At 49.3% G+C, this 17,869-nt stretch overlaps 1 protein-coding gene across 3 annotated transcripts in view; it reads left to right on the top strand.

Moving 5' to 3' along the window:
* The first annotated feature begins 3,041 nt into the window (after positions 1 to 3,041).
* Kiaa0513 (KIAA0513 ortholog) overlaps positions 3,042 to 17,869 on the top strand; it is a 47,653-nt gene continuing 32,825 nt past the window's right edge. For 2 of the 3 annotated variants that reach the window (XM_040735899.1, XM_040735893.1), the window contains exon 1: positions 3,042 to 3,205. The gene's annotated coding sequence lies outside the window, so the exon portion shown is untranslated. The remainder of the gene's footprint in view (positions 3,206 to 17,869) is intronic. The other variant, XM_040735898.1, reaches the window with a different exon arrangement.

The following is a 17,869-nucleotide window of genomic DNA, read 5'->3' as shown; positions in this document are numbered from 1 at the left end:
GCTCCCAGGATCACCTGCCTAGGGGGTGTCACCTCCCACAATGAGCTGGACCCTTTCACATCAAGCCAAAAAATGCCCCATGGGCCCATCTGGTGGGGCATTTTCCCAACTCAGATTCCTTCTTCCCGAACAATCTAGCTTGTGTCAGATTGACATAAAACTATCCAGCACAGGCAGGTTAGGAAGAAATAAGTTCTAGTGACATCTTTTGTGCCTGCTAGATCCTGCTGGGCCTGCCTCAGAGCTTTTTAATTACCAAAACCCACAGATCCCTCTTCAAAGGGGCAATTTAAATTGAGTCCCTTGCTTATGAGGGGGAGAATCCAGGCAGGTCTGATCTGGGTTCAGTCCTACAATGGCCACCTGCATACTGGAGAGCGTGAGAACTTGTTGGCGGTTCAGTCTGTGAGGCTGGATACCTTAGCAGTCCCAATGTGACACTGATGGCTGCTGGTCTTAAGTCCATGTTTGAAGGCCAAAGAAGCTGGGTTCTGATGTCAGCAATGGCTGGCGGCAGCAATGGCACAGATGTGCCCACCAGCAAGGGGCAAAGGTGGCCGGCAAAAGCAGCACTGCTTCTCTCTCCGCCTCTTACGTGAGTCTCCCAGCAGAAGATGACAACCACCCTGGGGAAGAGGCTTTCCCCCTACGTTAATCCTTCCGGGAAACACCCTCACGCCTCACCAGGGACTTGTCTCTTAGTTGGTCTCAGATCCACGAAAGCTGACAACCAAGGTTAACCATCCTACCTTTGGCTGGAGATGCTATTCCTACCACAGCCACGTATGTATGTATGTATGTATGTATGTATGTATGTATGTTCACTGAGCAGGAAATAAAGCAAACTAACCATCATGTGACCTTTGACTTGGTTGCTGTTACAAGCTCTGTCTATTCTTGTATTCTCAAAGGAAAGAATTCAGTTGAGAGTCAAGAGCAGTTTAAGTAAAAATTCATCCAGCAAAGCAAAGCTATGCTCCAGAGAAAGATTGGAGTGGGCTGTCCTGAAGAAAAGAAACCACCCAGTGGGCCTACGGATTTAAACGAAGAGTTTATGATTGTTATTATTATTTGTTGTTGTTTGAGACAGGGTTTCTCTGTGCAGCATTGGCTGTCCTAGAACTAGCTCTGTAGACCAGGCTGGCCTCTAACTCACAGAGATCTGCCTGCCTCTGCCTCCAGAGTGTTGGGATTAAAGGCATGTGCCGCCACCATCTGGCAGATTTTATGATTATTTATTAGGGATGATGACTCTTTTCTTCTTACAAATCATAATTTGGCAGATCTCCCTTTTAGGATATTCCCACGATCCTCTTGAAAAGCCCACAGAGAAGTGTAGCACCATGGAATAAATGATAGCATGATGAAGCAAGGGTCTTTTGAAGATGCAGACCTTTTGTTAGTGCCATGGATGGCAATGAGAAAGGTGTATGGTACCTTCGTCTCTGGTAAAATGGACAACCTATCTGCAGATTCAAGGAAGTTTACTGCAAAGGAGCATCCTGACCGCCAGGGAACACAGCTACGAAGACATAGCTTCCATCTCTTTCATCCTTCATATCTCGCTCCTTGCCTATCAAGTCTCAGTGCTGCATTTTCAGAGGGGTCACAAATATTTTCTGAGTCATCTGCCTCAAACGCTTCTTAGGTTGATACTAAGTTCACTGGTCTGTGGCTTGCAGAAGGTTCTTCCTCATTTCAAAATGCCATGTCATCTGCCTCTGTCCAACTTCCTGAGGAGGTCAGAGACCTGTTAGAAGGCAGGGCAGAGTGCTGCTGAATCTCTTGAGGAAAAATGTTGTCTCTCAATATGGAATATGACCCTTAACGGGTTCGTTTATTTCAGTTCTCTCCAACCATTGTCCAGGTGAGGTCAAGGTTGCAGGAATTGGTGTCTAGCTCCATCTTCCTTCGCTGACGCAGGGTGGATTCCTTCAACCCCAGCACTATTCTCTTCCACCCTGCAAGTTTTCTGAGCGTCCTCACAAGGATGAAGGCTACAACCTAGCCTCCCCGCTCCAGAGCCGGCACTAAGCTCTCTCACCCGGAGGTCTAGTTTCTCTTGGGGTGGCCATGCACACTTGGAATGTCCCAAACTCTCTAGCAACAGCAGCTCCCCGCCCTTTCCTCACGATCTCTTAAACTTTCCCAAAAGGTCTGAGTGGGACAGATGTTCGCATCTGTTGTCAGCAAAGGGCGGGTGCTTGGTTACCACACTACCTACATCATCTTCCTGAGTGGCAGAACTCCAATCCCACTGCCTAGCATTCATGACTTCGGAAAACTGAAGACCGGCCTTGGTTTTCTATTTCTATTCCTTCCTGGCGCAGGACCTTGGTCGTGCTGGGCCAGCAATCCGCCACCGAGCTCCACCCCCAGGCTCTTTGTGTTTCTTTATCGCAGAGATGTGGGAGAAGCTGTATGACTGGGCGTTGTGTTTATTGCTGTTTATGAAAAGAGCCAAATCTACCGGCCTTTTAAGACACACCTTTCAGGGGCTCAGCCTGCTACCCGCGCCGTCAAAGGCATGTCCACGGGATCTTCGCTGGGACTCTGCCACCTCAGGCAGGAAGTGACCTGAACCTGACTCCAGGGCCTCGCTCCTTGAGGAGCTTTTCCCTCTCCCAAACCATTCTTGAGCGCAAAAAAAGCCGCGCCCTGGTCATTCTTCGGCAGGAGCTCTGTTCCTAGTCAGTCAGGCGGCGCAGGGACGAAGGGCGCTCCTGCGCCTGCGTACGGGAGCCGAGAGAGGCCTCGCTCCCCGCAAAAGTGACAGCTCGCTCACAGGGCTTCCGAAGAACGGGACTGCTCGCGTGTCACGTGGTGCCCCAGAGGCGGGGCGCCCCGCTCACTCCTGGGCTCTGGAGAACCCCGCAGCTGGCGCGTCACGCGGGGTGGGGGGCGGGATTGGGCGGGGCGCTCCCGGCTGACTGACAGCGCTCTCCGCGACTCCTCCGAAGGACCCGGCTGCTCCGCGCGTCACGTGACGCTAAAGGGGCGGGGAGAGCCCAGCTGACTGACAGCTGGTTCCTCCGTGCCTCAGAGGGACCGGGCACGGCTCGTCGCGCGCGGCGCATTCGCAGCAGCTGCGGACCCGACGGCGTCCGCCCCCCCTGCCGGGTCCCGCGGGCCGCCGGGGTGAGAGGGCCTTGGGCTGCGGTGCTGCGCTCGCGAGGGGCTGCGCGGCGTGGCTGCGCGGGGACGGGTGAGGAAGCGTGAGGAGGGGTCGCTGGCGGCGTGGGCGGGTCGGCTGGACGGTCGGTGCGGCGGGCAGGGCTGTCACTCCGCCAGCCTCAGTGCGGGGTCTGCCGAGCCGGCGAGCCGGTCTGAGGCCACGACTGTGCGGGGCCACCAGGGAAGGCTCGAGCACCAAAGCTGCTTCTAGGATTTGGGAGGATCCGACCCTGTCTTGCCCTGGTCTGCGCTCCCCGGATTTGCGGGTTGAGACTTGGGAAGGGGACAAGGGGAGGAGGAAGGAGGCTCGGCGGTCAAGTGCTGCACCTACAGAATGAGCGGGAGCGCGGCTCTGCCGGCACAGGTGCGCTGGCACGGGCTGGCCCCCGACGTGGAGCTGTCCGGGTGGTGAGTCAGAGGTAGAGGTGAGCTGGCAGCTGTCAAGCCGGGCTGCCCTCGCCAGGCTGAGATCCAGCCTGTAACCCGATGCTGAGGTTCTGATTCATCCCTTTCTGCCTCCTCCCTAATCCTGAAAGCAGGGCAGGCACAGCATGAACCCCAGGACAGGAGCAGAGAGGGACATCCCTTTCCTCTCTCCCACACTGTGGTCAGAGATAGAGAGATTTAGGCCTTTGAGGACCAAGATGGCAGATAAGCTGTTTAGATGGACTCCTGGAAAAAGTTGGCATCTGAGTTTTTCTTTCCCCTCAAACACTGGTGATTTCTTGGTTGGCAATAGTGGGCTGTGTCAGTGTCCGCTGTGTCCCACAAGTTCCTTGCCGTGGTTGGCTTTTGGATGGTCTGTATCAGTTCATGTGGAGTGGATTCCTATTTTTTGAGAATGTCACAAGCATAAGCAGGGAGATGAGCATATCACAAGTCTTAAAGAAATCGAAGTGAGGTATCTCCACAGATGCTAAATGCAGTTTTATCTTCATGGCATGGTTATTTCTTCAAGGGTTAGTCGTTTTATAGAAACCCTAAATGGTGCTGAGGGAGCTTCTTTTAGGACAGCCCCCTCCCTGGGGGAGCTATAAAGTGGGCAGGTCATGTGAATATCTGGCTTTCTTTCCTTCTCTCCCTTCTCTGCGTTCCTTTTGCAAGAGGAAAATAATCAGGTTAAAAGAAATGTCAGGACGGGTGAGAGGACTCAGCAGTTAAGAGTGTATACTGCTCTTACAGAGGACCAGAGTTTCCAGCACCCACTTTAGGTGGCTCACAGCCACCTGTAACCTTGTCTCCACCGAATCTGACATTCTTTTTGCCTTCTCAAGCACCTACACTCACATACATACACACAATTAAATAATAAAAACAACTCCTAAAAAAGAAATGAAACATCAAAAGCCAGGTAAAGTGGCATAGGCTGTAATATTAGCACTCCAGAAGCTGAGGCAGGAGTATCATGAGTTCAAGACCAGCCTGGGCTGTATAACAAGACCCAGTCTAAAAACAGGAATCAAAGCTGAACATGGTGACCGCCCACTTCAGGAAGGAACAGCAATAGCAGGGTGACTTCCACTGTCACCGTGTCCTCTTGCTTTGGTAGTTTACAGAGTACTTTCAACAGGAGCATTTAGTAATCCCCATTAATCTGGGAATGGTAGATGGCATTCCTCCTGATGAGGAAAACAAGACTCGCTTGTCCAGGGCCACTTAACTGTTGGAGGCAAAGAAAGCTCCACAGTAACAGTTGCTCCAAGTGCTGAATATAGTAGCTCAGCACCCAAGGGGACCTGAGATGGGTCTGAGTAGGTTATGCCTCTTGCTGGGCTGTGGGGCATGCTGAGTGGAGCATTCTTCCCTGCCTTCCTTGCCCCATGACAGCCTGGTGGACCAGCCAGCTCACCTTACCTCTGCCTACATCCTCTGTGGCAACCAGATTTGTTTCTAGACTTTTGAGAAAGCCAGTAGGAAGTGCATTGCAGAGCATCTTTGCTCAAGTGCCCAGTGTTTCCAAACAGGCCAGGTGTCCTCAGTTATGATGCAAGACAGCATGGAAGTTCTAGGGAGACCTGCCCTAGTGGCATTTCCTCCTCCCACCTGGAAGAGAAACGTTGTAAAATCCAGGGAGCTGCTGTTGGCTCTGCTGGTTTCACCTAGACTTTGTACGTGGCATTGTTTGAGGTTTTGTGGCGTTTTTTTTTCCCTCTCTCTATTTTTAGCGTACACAGCTGTTCTTGTTAGGGCAGAGCAAGCTTTTTATCCAATTCTCTAAATCTGGGCAGCACCACAGGACTTGGGGGGGTTGCTTTGTGTCTTATCTGTCTCTGCAGGTCTGTAGTTCAGGCTGGATTGAAAGCCAAGGCAGTCTTGGGCACATGTATCAAAGCCAAGGTCTGGCCTGAAAGGTTTCATTTACTGCATGCCTCGGAGTCTCTGTTCTTTTCATGAAGGTCGCAGGAAGCCATCCAGAGTACTCACCACGGTGGTGCAGGAATTGGGACTGGTAAGCCAGGAACATCTTGATGGGCAGAATTACAGGACATTCAGAACTGTTGTTGGTAAGGTCCCAAGAAGCAAAGGACAAACAGTACAGTAAGAAAGTCTTCAGTATGAAGAATGACATGGCCTCTCAGGTTGAACTTCCCTTAGGCTGCCAGACAGTGATACACTCACTGACTAATCTCACCTGTTTCTCCAGTGTCAACAGCTACACAGTCACTCCCAGAGATCCCTCCATAAGGATGTCTAGTTCGCTGTGCCACAGGGCCTGTACACTGGCTGTTCCTCCTTCCAGATTTCCCTGTAGCCACCTTCCTGACATTCAGGTCGCCACTCCTATATCACATGTTAAATGAGATCTTCCCTAATAGTCAAAATGGTCTGCCTGTCTCCCCTGGTCCCTAGCCCATTCCCTTCAGCATGTTGTACTATTCTTTATCTGTATTAGAAATGACCTTGTTTCTTTAAAAATATTTTTATTATCTTTGCATTGTTTGCTGCTTGTATCGACATGGCCAGAACAGCGGCTGGCTTGTAGTATGTGCTCAATGCATATTTGCTGTGGAACTGTTTATTTCAGTCAGAGCCTTGTAAGATGGGAGGTGCTACTGAGGTGGACATACTGGGGACAGTGTCTGACTGGCAGCTAACCACTGGGCAGAAGAGTTCATGGGTAGATAGATGGGAAGGGAAGCCAAGCGATGGGTTCTGTCAGTCTCCTAGAGCAACTAGCTGTAACAAAGTGCCATGAACTGGGTATCTCTAAAAGTGCTTGGGAGGTAGAGGCAGGAGGATTGCAGCAAGTTTGAGGTCAGTGTCAAGTGAGTTTTAAGTCAGTCATAACTATAGAGTAAGACCCTATTTCAAAATACTAACAAGCAAATAAAGTAAAAACAAACAAAAAACCCCTCCCACAAAATGCAGTGACATTTTCAAAGGGGAAAATTGGTGGAAGGTGAGTGGTGATATTTAGGGACAATGACAGTGATTTAGGTGCTTTCTTGGGAAGTGCCCATGAACCTCCTAACCTTCAGGGGAAGGATATGTTGTGTGCTTCATGGCAGGTCTTGGAACAGAATTTTCTTCCTTGACTTTTTGCTGGGTTCTGCCCAATGGGATAGAAATAGTTTGTCAGTGTCTAGCAGTAAGATTAAGACATCCCATCTCTGTTCTGCTCACTGTGGACTTCACACATCTGTGGAGGAGGTGCTGACATCAGGGAAGCTGTGCCCTCCTTGAATGGTTCCCAAGGGCAATTGTTGTGGCATGCACTCTCTGACCCTTGACTGTGTAGAAGCATTCCAGGAGCTCCTGTCAGGATGGTTGGAGATTTGTGGGGATAGAACCTTGTTCTTCCCTTCCTGGCTTTCTAAATCCTTGTCTTGTTTTATTTTGCCTTGGGATGGGAATCTTGCAGTGTAGCCCATAGCTCACAGTCCTACCTCAGCCTTCTAAGTTCTGGCATCACAAACCTGTGCTTCAATGTCTATGTTGCTAGTATTTGTTGATTAGGTAACCCATGTGGCTGGTAGCAAAAGATATTAGTGAAAAGATGTCTTCAGTCATTCTGCTGTCCTCCTGAAACTCCACAAGGCACCATTACTGCCAGCATCTCAGGGCTCCTTCCAGAGACCTGATGCTCTTTTTATGTTTTCATTCCATCACCAAAGGGCTGTTGTTGACTCTCTTTTCAGCCTTCTTTCCTCCTGTCCCTTCTGTGACCAGTGGACTGGCTTGTTCCTGTGTGTTCCAAGATGATGACAATATTCCTGCCAGGAGTTCCATATTGGGAAGGAACGTACTAGAAGAAATAACTTGGTGGTAGCACATTTGAGACAAATGTGAGGAAAGTGCTTCTCTGGAAGGGTGATTTTCAGTGTCCTCTTCCTCCAACCTTATTAGCTAGGTTAGTGCTGTCAGGGGTGAGGACAAGGGACCCTGGGGGCAGGATCTTACGTTCCAAGAGTATGAAATTGTCCAGAACCTTGTGATAGCTGGTGCTTACTAGAGGGTATACTTTGTCCTGACAAGCAGTATGCCCAGCTGTATAGTGTTGTCACCTCAGTCCTGACAAAAACAGTCTGAGGCAGCCACTGGTAATATCCCAATTTACAGTTGAGAAACTAGGCATGGAGGAACCAAGAAATTTGCAAATCCAGGCTCCCTGCCTCTGGACCTGGCTCCTCAGCTTGTCTACTCTGCTGCTGCCCTAGGTGAGCCCAAGTCACCTGTAGATCCCCTGCTAGTGTGCCTCTGACAGGTGCTGGAGACAACACTGACCCTCTGTCGCCTGTGCCTGGGCATTCCGGCTGTCCCGCCAGCCCTGACATTTAGTCCCTAGGCCTTATGGGGCCCCTGGCCACCAAGAGCACTATTTCCACAGCTTGGTGGCCTGGCCAGGTGAGTCTTCACCCACCTCACTCACTCTCTTACTTGGCCTCAACACTTCCTAACACCTTAGAGGTGCAGAAGTGCTGCAGGTAGAAGCCTACAGACGGCCTGGAAGTAGCCTCTCCCAGCCTGGCTGCCAACTTACTGCTCAGTTCCTTCCATGGAGTTCGCAGGTCTCCGTTCAGACCCAAAAGCTCACTCATGTGTCTTCTGGCTCCCCCCCCATCCCTGCATAGACCTTAAACAGCCTCCTCCTTCCCCTCTTTCTTTTGTTTCCTCCTTCCTTTAAGAGCACATTTTACACATTATAGAAGCTACCCATTTCACGATTCAGTTATTTTTAGTAACTCTACTTAGTGGTAAGACCATCGTCATAGTCTAATTTTAGACCATTTCCATCACCCCAAAAAAGCAAGTTGCTAGTGATAGCAGTCACTCTTTGTCCCATCCCCCGCCCAGGAGCTACAATTTTGCATCCTCACTAGAGTTCTGCCTATTCTGAGGCGGTTCTCTGTGACAAGTGTCATTTCTAGCTCAACCCTATTGGAGCGTGGACCATTCTTTGCTCCCATTCAGCCATTATTCTGTTCTGAGAAAGTGATGTCTTCTGTCCCTCTGTATTCCAGCCCCACCTGCCATCTTGCAACTGTGCCTCTGCTGTGGGTAGGCAGGTGAGTGAGGGTTCCCTTGGCATTCTCATACACCCAGCTGTGGACTTTAATTTGGGAGAATAACATCTATGTAGCTCTGGCTGGTTTGAACCCACAGTCCTCCTGCCTCCACCTCCCAGTGCTGGGATCACAGGTATGTGGCACTAGCCTGGCCAGACCTTGTGTGACTTGCATGAGTTTGTCCATGAAAGCCTTTTTTCTGTCTCAGGATCTTAGTAGAGTCCCTGTTGCATTTCTGTCATAGTCCCCTGTGTGTGTGTGTTTGTGCGTGGCACCTCTAGGCCCTATGGGTCTGCGCGCACGCGCGCACACACACACAGACACACACAGTATGCTGGTGCCTGTGACAACTGCCAACTTTGGAAAAAGAAAGAGACACTAAGAAAATGTACATGGAGCTGCTACTGTATTGTGGAGAAAGGATTGTCAGGAATAAAAGCTGCAGTGGATCTTGTTTATGTGGGCTCCTTCCAGAAGCTTTTCTCCTGCCTCTAGAGCCAGAAGTGGGTGGCCACAACCCATTTCAGGGCAGGAAGATATCCAGCAAAGACTAGGGCAGGAGCTTGCTTTCCTTTTAGACTAGGGCATTGTGCTGTGTGCAGACCACAGGCAGGGGCTCCTACCCAGAAATGTGTGCCAGAGACATTTCCCTGGCCTTTGCATTGTAGGCAGGCATGATTCAGAGTAGATGAGTCACGGCTGCAAAGTAGCCCCTGAGCTTGAGGGAAATGGGACACTGGAAAGAGCAGATCCAGTGCAGATGGAAAATACCAAAGTAGACAGACAGCAGTTGCTGCTGTTGAGCCAACCTGCTTGAACTGGGAGGGGTAAACTAAAACTGGAATACAGAGCTGGGGTTCTAGAGAATTGGGTGAAGGCCATGGAAGAACAGGAGCCTCATCCTAGAAAACTGTAAATATTAGGAATGGAGAAAAGACAAATGAAATCCAAGCAGCATCAAATCTGAGAAGTCCTCCCCTGGCATTTTAGTTTGGGGTGGTCCAAAGGCAATGGAAAGCTGGATAATAACCCAACCTAATGCTGCTTCTACTCGGATCAATAGCATGCTTACAGCTGGGCATGGTGGTGCGTGCCTGTAACCCTGGTACTCCCAGTATCAGGGCCCAAGGCTGCAGGTCTGGGGTCAGTGCCTCTTCTTGGTAGTCCTCATTTTGTTCTGCTAGTATGCAGTCTGCTCCTTGACCAGAGTGGAAATCAGTCCTAGCTGTTTGCTCCTGGGATATAAGCCTGGGTCTTTAACCTATCCTCCAGGACTAGCCTGGAGCCCTCCCAGCCCTAGTTCCTGACCCAGGCCTTGCCTCACTGTTGGCTACATGGTCAGGTTCCCTGCCATTTCAAGCTGGAGTCTCCCTGCCCAGCCATTCCTTCTCACTCAGCACCACTCAGCAGAAATTCAAGGTGAGCCTCATGAGTAAGTTGTTCTAGAAGCCACATTAAGCTGATTTAAATAGAGGAAACAGTAAAACGAATTTAATGACTTTTTATGTAGCTAGTATTATTTCCACATGATATGGGTTTTTAAAGATTTATTTATTTTTAGCCGGGTGGTGGTGGCGCACGTCTTTAATCCCAGCACTCGGGAGGCAGAGGCAGGTGGAGCTCTGTGAGTTCAAGGCCAGCCTTATTATTATTATTTTTTGGTTTTTTGAGACAGGGTTTCTCTGTGACTTTGGAACCTGCCCTGGAACTAGCTTTTGTAGACCAGGCTGGTCTCGAACTCACAGAGATCTACCTGCCTCTGCCTCCCGAGTGCTGGGATTAAAGGTGTGTGCCACCACGCCCAGCCTCAAAATTTTTTACAAAGGCTTACTTTTATATATATAGTTGTATGTATGTCTGTGCACCACATGTAGGTCTGATGCCCATAGATGACAGAGAGGATATCAGATCCCTTGAGACTGGAATTAGAGACAGGTATGAACTACCATATGGGTACCAGGAATCCAACCTGAGTCATCTGGAAGTACACAGTTATTTTAATGACTGAGCCACCTCTCCAGCCCCATAACATAGGGTGTTTGTTTGTTTGTTTTAGATAGGGTCTCACTATATAGTCTAAGTGGGCCTAGAACTCACTATCCTCCTGCTTCAGCGTCTTGAGTGCTGGTACTGTAGAAAACACCACCACACCTACCCTATAATAATTATTACCGAGAGACTTTAAACTCTCTCCCCCCCCTTGTATGAAATCTGAAATCCAATGACCCTGACATCTTAGTTTGGACTGACACATGGCCATTGCCACTGGGCAGTTCAGCTCTGATCTGTTTACATTTGTGTTTCACTCAGAGCACTAATGACAATGCTATGGTTTCTGCTTATTCTTCAGTGCCTCTGACTGAAACAGAAGCTCCCTGTTTGTCCTGCCCCCCCACCAGACAAAGTGTGTCCCACTGTAAATGCACAGAGAACTCTGCTCAGCAGCTCAGCAGGCATGTGGTCAAGCACGTAAAGTTTCCACTAAGCATGTAGAGGCAGCTTGGTAGTCAGTGCCTTTGATGCTTTTTCTAACAGGGCAGCTTCATGCCCAGGCTTCCTTGTCACCAAGAAGTACTACTCATTTTGTATGGTTTTGATGTCAAGAACCATCCTGATTACTCTGCTGGTGGGGTTTTGGGGCACAGCAAAACCAAGGAAAAGTTCAACTTGAAGCAACACAAAGGGTCAGGATTCTTTGGAGTTTCTGTTGCTTAGACCTAATGTAGATCAGGAAAACCTACCTAGGACAGTGCTTTGAGATATTTGTAGTGTTGCAGTGGCCCTAAACCCCCTACACTAGGCAGGGAAGTTCCTACTATAGAGACCAGTCTGCTGAAGGCACAACATACTGCAGTGAGAAGCCTATCTATTATCAAAGGAAACTGACAGGTTGAAGAGCCACCATGCTGTGGAGAGATGCCCTGCTCTGCTGTAATCCATGATGCCTGCTCCATCACCTCTGGTGACATCGGAAAGTTCCTTATCTGGAAACGTGGTAACTCCATGCAGACCTCACCTTCTCATCCCCTTTTGTCCCAGGTTGGAGTCTCTCAACCTAATGTTTCTTTCCCTTGGAGGATAGAGCAAATGAGAGAAGCCTCCAGTGGGAGCAGTTGAGCTGAGCTGAAGTCACCTGTAAACAGATTTCTGCCGCAAGCAGTGGAGGGACTGCATCTATGCATACAGAGTGGTCCTTACTGTTTAAATGCCATGAGTGTTGGGATGGCAGGACCCTTTTTCCTCTTTCATCAGCCAGTGGCCCCTGCAAATTCTGTACCCCGTTTCTGAAGGACACGTGTTTATATAACAAAGTAAAAGAAGAGTGGGAACTGAAGATGTTTAGATCTTGTTGTCTATGAGCACCCATGAGAGAGTTTTGTGCTGATTTTGGCTCTTGTTGTATATGAGCACCAGTGAGAGAGCTGAAGATGGTTTTATTGCGGTTAAAACATCTATCAGTTATATACGTTTGAATTGTATGATTTGGGGGTTACTTCCAAATGTAAATTGAAGCTGTGCTGGGCTTTCAGTATTGTTTATCCCTTCCAGTTCTCCAGCTAAGTCTGAGTAAGGCTGCATTAGCTATGTGAGGGACGTCAATCCACTTCTGTCCTTACTCTTGATGTTTTACACCATCTACTTTGTGGTCTTAAATATCTTTTTGTGTCTGGTATGTTCAGGTTCCTACCAGATTTGGCAAAGAAATGTGTGTCCTCCCTCCCTCCCTCTCTCCCTTCCTCCCTGCTCCTGAAGCAAGTACTTTACCCACTGAGCCATCTTCCCAGCACCAGGAAAATGAGGTTCTTAAGATGACCCCAGGCAAAATCAAGCTTCCACTTCAGTGCTTCCATTAGCATCTGTATCCAGAATCATGGCATTTGTCAGGATACTTTTGGTGTGTCTCTAGCTTGTGATTGGAATGTGAAGGTCACATCACCTTTATCCTCACACTCCCGGGGCCAGCAAGAACCTAATCAATGGTTGGCAAGCAAATTACCTGAACTCTGTGGAGTAAAACCCTATATCCTCCCATCTGAGCCCTCTGTGGGAAGGAAGAGGAAGTGGTGTCACGGCAGCAGCTGTGGAATCTCTGGAATCTCTGTACCAAGCAGGGTTGACAGCCAGTCCAAAGCAGGAACAGTCTCTCCTGTTAGTGTCCCACAGCCAGGGGCTCACAGCCTGCTGTGGCTGTTTGAAGGAGCCTTATCCATGTTGATCAGCTCTCATTACTGAAGCATACATAACACCAGAGATAGCTGAGTGAGGAGAAAGGTTTGTTTAGCTCACAGGTTTAGGGCTTCAAGCCTAAGGCTGGGCCACATTGTTGGTTCAGCCTGTGGTTAGGGGTACCATGCATGGCAGAGCCTATGAAGAGAAAGTGGTCTCAGCTCTAGCCTGGGCAGCACAGGATGATCAGAGCCCCAGTGACCTAAGGACCTCTCATTGTGTCTGCCTCTAGACCATTCCTGGCCCCTCCCACATTGGCAGCCTGTGGACCAATCGTGTAATGGGATGGACCCCTGGAGGAACACAAAGTCCTTTCTAGCTGTAAGTGGAATCCTCAATCTAGTGTAGTGAGGCTGTGGAGACAGGCTCTGCTGGCTCTATCTGGACTTTTGCGGTAGCTCTTTGGCCCAGACAGCTATGTAGCTTTCTAAACCTTAAGGCCTCTGTACCTACAGAGAAGTCCTTGCTACTGCTGGAAAATCCCAGCTAGGCTGCCCTGCCTGGAGTACAAGCAGCACTGGATTTGACTGGCTTTGACTCTAGGACAGTTGATGGCAGGTTTGCACAGTGTGCAGAGGAGTACCCATGTCATACAGGGCCCTGGAGAGAATGCAGCAGGGTCTCCTTCAAGATACCTGAAAACCCACTATTTGATCCAAATGAAGGATTTTTGTTGTTGTTTGTTTTTGGAGACAGGGTTTTACTGGGTAACAGCCTTAGCTGTCCTGGAACTAGTTCTGTAGACCAGACTGGTCTTAGACACACAGAGATTCCCCCGTCTCTACCTCCCGAGTGCTGAATTAAAGGTGTCCACCATTACCACCCAGTTTCAAATGCAGTTTTATTGAGAGAAAGTTCCAAAGAGCTATTAACTGTACAAAATGAGTGGCATACACAGCTGTAGTTTCAGCTACTAAGGAGATTGAGACATTAGGAACACTTGAGCCCTTGAGTTCAAGACACATAATGAGACCTTGTTTCCCTCCAAAGGTCCAAATGCAGTGGTATCTCAGATGCAAAGTATTGGCATGCAGTGAAGTGTGTCTGTGTATATATCCTTCTTTCTGGCCACTGGAAAGATGAAACAGTCATAGCACTTCCCCACACTGTATTTGGGGGATTCTGACCCACAAAGCTTTTTAATCTCTTGTATCGAGTTGTCGGAAGGATCTGATGTGGCATTTTAGGGAGTTGTAGAAATCACCATTCTGCAGCAAGAGGCAGGGGTGGGTCACTCCAGGAAAAGCATGTGTAAGTGAGGGGACAGGAAGGCTAGGTGTGGTCTGTCAGACTAAGGCCTCTGTTACTGAGCCTTGCTGAACCTGGCCTGCTGGGACTCAGGACCCAGCCCCAGTGGGGAGAGGGTTGTGTCAGTGGAACTCCTCCCCACCACAGAGGCACCTCCCTCAAAAGATGAGGGTGCGGCTCTGGTGACTCGCCTGGCCACTGTTGCTCTTTTCTTTTGAATTGCTCTGCCCCACTCCCATGGAGGTGTTTGAACAGGTGAAATGTGGTAGACAGGCACAAACACTCTCCTGCTAGTTTCCTTGCTGGGTGAGGCAGAGGCAAGCACTTTGTGCTGTTTATCTGCGGCTCTGACTCTTGGGCAGTCGATGGTGTAGACTCTGGGCCAGTGCTGTTGGTTTATAGGGAAGGAAGGGGGTGGGTGGATGCCTGGCACAATGCAGAAAGTTGAGGTGACCTTACATGTCAACATGGGCCACGGTATTCAAGGAACTGACTGGAAATGGAGCTCCACCCCGGGGAGCCTGAAGGAAGCCTGCAGCATGCATTGCATTGTTGCTCCTGGCAAGGACTGAGGCTCATGTCCCAGCAGTTCTAGAAGCCTCTGCTCTCCCAGCCCAGAGAGTAGCACTCATCTTGAGAGCAGTTCGCTGCTCATCCTGTCAGCAGTCTGTGGTGCTGGGACTCATCTTGTTTTCTGTGACACAGGAGCCCTGGGGGCTCCTAGCATAGCTTGCTGCCCCTGACCCCCAACACCTGGTGTGAAGCTTCTGTGCTGCCCTGGACTCATGGCTGATGCTGAATGAGAAGGCCTGAAGAGCCCAGCAGGGGGTGTCACAGTGGCAGTGTGCAGTATGACATCTCAGAATCAAGCTAGTTATGACCCTGAAACTGATGCACCTGGCCTGTCGAGTGGGGGAGGTGTTTTCCATGTCAGCCCTGGGTCATCGGAGCTTCCCAGAGAAGCCTGGTGAGACTTGTCCTGTGAGTTCTACCCGCCATCCTCTTACCTGGTTGTCTTTCCTACCATGCAGTGGCACCTTTCACGTGCAGCCACTCTCTCTGAAGTCACCTACCCTGTTCAGCTAGAACACTAAACCTGCCTGACCTAGAGGGTTTTGAGCATGAATGTGGTTCTCTCCGCTGGTGGAGGATAAGGAATCTGACATGGGAAGCCCCAGCTCCCCTCCCTTCCCTCCAACCCAACTTCCACTCCACCTGGCAGAGAACTTGGAATTGACCTTCTTCATTTCCAGCCCCTCTGCAGCTCTCAGGCCCTCACTGAGCTCATTGTTGTCACAAGCAAGTGAGACTGTAGGCGGGAACATCTCTGTCCTTTGGGGCCGCTGATAACAGAGACTGAGGTGACTCATATTCTCAAAGGACCCGGTTCAGAGCTGCCTGTCAGAGATGGCTGTAGCTGAGGTCTCTCAGGACAGGGGAAACCTGGGGGAAAGCTAGGTCTGAGTGCCAAATCCAGGTCCTATGCTGGGCACGTGGTGGGATGGTGAAGTCAGTTGTTGAGTCTGGGGTCTTTAGAGTCCCCTCTTTTTCTCCTTTTTTCTTTTAATACATTTATTTTGTGATGTCAGGTAAGTGCTCTACACTCCGGCCATTTCCCTAAGAAAGGGGAACTGTTCGACCTGGGCTGCATCTTGGGCACTCAGCTACATCCGCTGCTTCTCTTCTATAATTATCATGCAGTAAAGTAGACATTTGGGGAGTATACTTTAAAACACATAGATTCATTCAGTTACTACGGAGTTCAATTAGGAAGCAGTTTCTATCACCCTAAACTCTCTTTGACAATGCCCCACCAGGTAAGGCCATCTCTGTCTTTTGGAAAGTGTCTCACAGAGGGAATCAGATGAGCTATCAAGGAGGCTCCCTTCACCCTCCATTCATGCCTGTAGTCTAGAGTGAGGGTATGATGGCTGATGGAACCTGGTTGTCTCTAGCTGTTAGCATGAACACTGCTGAGCATATCTGTGAATGTGTTACTTCCCTCAGAACAGTGCACACCAGGGTGTGAGCTTGCTGGTCTCTGTGTCACTGTGTTTAGCACTGTAAGATATCCAGGCCTCCCATGCAGAGGGATTCCCAGTGATGTCTGCAGATGCTTTGCTGTATGGGGTGGTGGCTCCATCATGCTTCTCAGGTAAGGCCATGAACAAAATAGAGATAGAAATATTCATTTTTGTAGCTGTAGAGATGACTCAGCAGTTAAGAACACTTGTTCATGCAGAGGACTGAGGTTCAGTTCCCAGCACCCATGTTAAATGACTCACACCCAACTGTAGCTCCAGTTACAAAGTATCTGGCACTCTTTTTGGCCTCCACAGGCACCTGTATACACACACACACACACACACACACACACACAAAATGCACTTTATAAGAAGCACACACAGAGGGAGGTGGGGGAGGGATGGAGGGAGGGAGGGAGGGAGGGAGAGAGAGAGAGAGAGAGAGAGAGAGAGAGAGAGAGAGAGAGAGAGAGAGAGAGAGAGAGATTAGAAACCTGGTGATGGGCACAGCAACCTGATGCCCAGGACCAGTGTCCCTCCAGAGTGGTGAGTGACTAGATGGCCTGAGCCTAGAAGTGGTGAGAGAAAAATGGCTTTCTCTAAAGATTGCTCAGCTGCATCCCAGGGGTATGTCCTTTCCTCTCTTTGGATTTTTGGAAACAGGGTCTCATGTCCTCAAACTCAGCATGTGTCTGAGGATGACCTTGAGCCTCTGGTCTCTGTCTGTGCCTCCTGCGTGCTAAGATAACAGGCGTGTGCTGCCGTATGACACTTCCATCTGGTTAGCTGCGCTTTGCTGCTCCCTGAGGTGTCCTCTTTGACTGTTGGATTATATGTGTATGATGCATGTATGGTTTGTGTTTGGGTGAGAGGGTGTGAAACAGATTCTCCAGAATTATTCAGCTCTTTGGATCCATGGGCTTTGTCCTTTGCCTGCCATAGCTTTGGGAATTTTGGCTGGTTTTGGCTTGCTTCTCTGTTTTATGCTGTCTTTCTTTCTATCTCACACACATATTGTACCCTTTGCTGTTGTCCCTTGTCTGTAGGCTCAGCTCGTTCCCTCATCTTTGCTCTGTTGCTGGGATCAGATGCTTGCTAATCTTTTAGTGTTCGCTGACTCTGCTCCGCCATCCCATTCTGATCCTCTCCAGTGAGTTTCTAATTTTCCTTCCTATAATTTCTGTTTGATTTCCCCTTATCTTCTTCTTCCCCCTGAGACTTTTAACGTTTCTTCATTCCATGTCAGGACTACCTGGCTTTGCTTCTTAGAGTATTTTTAATAACAGTCATTCTGAAACCTCTGTCAGCTGGTTCCAGTAGCTGTGCCCTCTCGGGTGATCTGAGCACTTGTCTCTCTCATGAGGACTTTCCTGGTTCCTGGATTAACCCTGGATGCTTTGAATGTCAAGTTATAAGACTCTTAGTCATGTTTAAGTCTCTTGGGGAGTGTTGACATCTTGACTTTAGTGGCATTAGCCTCTGCAGGTTTTGGTTTTGAATGTTTCCCATGACTTTACTCAGCTTTTCTTATCTTCCCTTGCCATAATGTTTTTATACAGTGGTTTCCCATAGATGCCTGAAAACCCTAGTAGTACAAAACTTATGATAAAGTTTAATTTACAAGTTAAGCACAGGGGGGGCTGGGGAGATGGCTCAGAGGTTAGAGCACACCAAGTTAGGCACACCAAG

This window comes from Mesocricetus auratus, unplaced genomic scaffold (genome assembly GCF_017639785.1).
Source record: "Mesocricetus auratus isolate SY011 unplaced genomic scaffold, BCM_Maur_2.0 Super-Scaffold_6723, whole genome shotgun sequence".
In the NCBI taxonomy this organism is placed as follows: Eukaryota; Metazoa; Chordata; class Mammalia; order Rodentia; family Cricetidae; genus Mesocricetus; species Mesocricetus auratus.
This window is presented reverse-complemented; position numbering and strand designations above follow the sequence as displayed.